The sequence below is a fragment of the Symphalangus syndactylus genome, chromosome 2 (assembly GCF_028878055.3).
Source record: "Symphalangus syndactylus isolate Jambi chromosome 2, NHGRI_mSymSyn1-v2.1_pri, whole genome shotgun sequence".
NCBI lineage: Eukaryota > Metazoa > Chordata > Mammalia > Primates > Hylobatidae > Symphalangus > Symphalangus syndactylus.
Window position 1 is genome coordinate 115,396,241 of NC_072424.2, and position 4,165 is coordinate 115,400,405.

The window sequence follows — 4,165 nt, forward strand, 5'->3', positions numbered from 1 at the left end:
GTGCTCTTCATATTGTCAGAACTAGACTTTTAAAGATGTGCTGCCTTCTAAAGCTTGTAGTGTGCTCTTCATATTGTCAGAACTAGATTTTTAAAGATGTGCTGCCTTCTAAAGCTTGTAATGTGCTCTTCATATTGTCAGAACTGGATTGGCCCTGGAAGGCTTACTGCAGGAGGATTTTGTATACTTTTATCTAAGAAGAAAAGCGCAGGTAATGTCTAAATGTGGATATTCTTCTATGTGAACTCAACTCCCATCTCAAAACAGGCAAAAATCCTCACTATTTTTTAACGTATGGAGCTATTATTATGGACATTACGTAAAGATAATTTCTTCTTGTTAAATCATTGTCATGATGTTTTATGAGTCTTAGAACTATCCTGGCAATGCTGGGTGTTAGAAAGCACTATGAACTTCAGCTCATTTATCTGTAAAATAAGGACATGCATACTAACCTCACTGGATTTTTGTGAGAATTCAATTGATTGCAGTTAAAAGCAAAGAGCTTTCTAAGCACTAAAGCAGTACACAAATGGTGGTCATCACAAATGATTCTTGGTAAGTTTTGTTTGAAGCCATGTCCAGGTTTCACAGTAAGTGCAGGGCACTTACAGGTGTTTCTATTTCACCTGGTCTTTCCAGACAGATTTTTATGTTTGTCATGATCCGCTTTTAGACAGCTACTGATCTGAAACAAGATTGCCTTTTGATTTTCCATTTGTATTACATGTTTGTCAAATGATACATTCTCTAACATTCATACTGAAGTAGAAACAAAAATTTTGATAGCTTTTATTTTTTTCCTTAAGTATATAGTGTATGTTTATTTTCTAAAACAAACAAAAAGAAAAAATTCAAGAATTTGATGTATTTTCTTTCTTAATTTATATATGTATAAATATATCTACTGTACATGTGTAAAACATACGTTCCTTTTTATATGATTAAAATCACATTATACTTAATTATAGAGCTTGCCTTTTCACTTAACATTATATAATGAACATTTTGATATGCTGTCTGAAATTGTTTGAAAAGATTCATTTTGGTAACTGTGTACAATGAAGAAAGTGCAAAACTTTGTCACAAATGAGAGTATTTTAAAACTGAATTTTTATTGTGAGAGATTTAAACATCCAAAAAAAAGAAAGTATAATACAATGAACACCAATATACCCACCACTCAGATTGAAGAGTTGACATAATCTGGTAGCTGTATCTATATAGAGAGAAAGAAAACCACTGTGAAATCAGAGAACATTTTCCAAGATGCCTACTCTACTGATAGGACAATCATTTCACGTGTTTGTTAAAAGAATAATCCAGTTACATTTGGAAGCTGGACTTCCCTCCATTCCACCCCCACCCAGCCGGGGGCCTTGAGAGCTCTTTTGTAGAGAATGCAGCTCTTCTGTTACTCCTGACCTGACACCAGACCACCACTACCCAGGAAGGGGTATTTTCAGTGGGGCCATACAGTTTTGTGAGGGCCTAATTTGGAGAGTGATGAATAGAGAGGCACACTAACTGAGCCAGTAAAATTAACTAAACCCATCTCTCCTGTCCATGGGACGTATGACAGGTGCGGCTGTAAAGCCACTTGAGCCTCCTTATCACGCTCTGTGTCTGTGGGAAGACTCAAGGCCCCTGGTTTTCATTTCATCACTTTTACATAGAAATTGTTTCACTAGGACTGAATTTTTCAGTTTGAAACGACACTGAGGCTATTATTAAGAAACTTGGATAGAACTATTTTGTTGCCTAAACACATGCAGTAAAAACCAAAAATGTTTTATCATTTATCTGCATTTTAATGTAAAAGCGGAGAATTCTGTTGATCACATGTTGTGCAAAGACACACACTACTTCATTCTTAATTATTAGGAAATCATTTTCATTTTTCTAATTGTAATGTCAGTCACTATTTAAAACAGAAAACAACTGCAAAGGCCGGGCGCGGTGGCTCACGCTTGTAATCCCAGCACTTTGGGAGGCCGAGGCGGGCAGATCACGAGGTCAGGAGATCGAGACCACGGTGAAACCCCGTCTCTACTAAAAATACAAAAAATTAGCCGGGCATGGTGGCGGGCGCCTGTAGTCCCAGCTACTCGGAGAGGCTGAGGCAGGAGAATGGCGTGAACCCGGGAGGCGGAGCTTGCAGCGAGCCGAGATCGCGCCACTGCACTCCAGCCTGGGCGACAGAGCGAGACTCCGTCTCTAAAAAAAAAAAAAAGAAAAGAAAACAACTGCAAAATGACAAGTAAAATCAATGTTAAGGGACACCACCAAATATCCCCAAAGTTAACTGAAGACTTATTTCCAGACATCTATTCCTGTCCTAGGTCTTTTAGAAGGATTTGTGCTTTGAATTTTTAAAAATGATGTCAATTTCCTCCTAGTACAGTTCTTCTCAGTGTCTTTGTTGCTCCTTGCATGTAACTTAAACATCTTTAGAAGTTCTACAGAGTCCTTAATGCCACTAGTCTATCACTTGGTATATTACCACTTATATTCTACCACGAAGCACCTATACGTGTATATATATATATATGAAAACAGCTATCAGTTAATGACCTGGAAAACTTAAGAGCAATTCCCAGCGGGGAGAACTTAAATAAAAAACTAATTAATAGAACTTAACTTAGTTTAACCTATCACCCAGGTACTGCTGTGATCTGTCCCGAGCGATGTTGTAGTGTGGGTATGTGCATGTGTGTTTGTGTGTGTGTCTATTCACATTTTTGGCTAGGAGCCAATATATGTGACTTAGGTATAAACAGATACAATGTTTATATGCATGTAATCATATATGCATACAGTATATACAATTCTATATAATATATAACATTTTCATATGTATACATTTCTACAATTCTCATACACAATTTTAATACGGTTTTGTATAAATTTTTATACAATTTTCATACACAGTTGTACATATACATGCATACTTGACAGAAAGACATTTTATTCTCATTTGTTTCCATATTTGAAGAAGAAGAGAAAATTATCTGAAGTAGATACTCTGAAATTTAAGCTCATCTATAATGGCTAACCCTTTTTCCAGATGGTCTTTTGGGAGGTTTTCTGTGACCCAGTGATGCTATGCAGCCTGAACCCCTGTGCCCCGCAAACCAGTTCTTTGCCAATTTTCGTGTAGAAGCCTCAGGCCCTGCATCTAGCCTGCCAGTGCCTGCGGGAGGAGGGCTCCATACTGCCTAGCTCCCAGATGAGACAGAGGCCTTTTTCTAGGAAGAGGCTGACAATCCCTTGAGATCTTAATCTCTTCCCACTTCTTGCCATTCTGTCTTTACTTTTTTTCCGCTTTATAATATTCTTAATATTTACCTTTTGTAATCTCAGTGCTTTTGGTTCTTCTTTTCTTTTAAAAATAGTTTTTTTAATCTTCTTAATTCTTGTAGATTTATGATTTTTATTCCTACACTACCGGTACTTAATTTTTATCTTTAACCTTTAATCTTGTTTACTTTAAATTTTAAAATGTTTATCGTATTTGGGCCTTTTAGCTTAAATCTTTCATCATTTTATGCTTTTAACCTTTTATCTCATTGGCTTTTTATATTTGCTTTTACATCTCATCAATTTTACCTTATTTTTAAGGTCAACCTTTATCTTAGAGAGATTTTAACAAAAACTTTATTCTTGTTTATTTTGCAATTTGTTTTTATAGAAACAGTAAAGAGGTATAGCTGCAGGCATTTTGGAAACGGAGAGCATCATTCTCTAAATGGTGGAGGCTCAGACCTTCCCTAAGGATGCCCCTGCAACCAGCTACTTAGCCAGGTGAAGCAGGCTGGTCAGACTGGGAGACATGTATGGATTAAATATGTTCAGGATTATAATTATTTCTGTAGACAGACTATAACTGATTAATTGGAGTGGTATTGCTTCCTTATATCTTAAACCAGAGGTTTGCAAACTAGGGCCCCTGGGCCAAATCCAGCCCACTGTCCACTTTTGTATAGAAAGTTTATTGGAACACAGCCATGTCCGTCTATTTACCTCTTCCCTAGGTCAGCCTTCTTGCTACAATGATGGTTGTTATCTCAGTGTTGTCTGTGTTAGGCTCCAGAAATGGAAAGTTAACAGTTGTGGTCTCTGAATTTGAGGACCTCACTGTCAAGTAGGACATAGGCATGTAAAA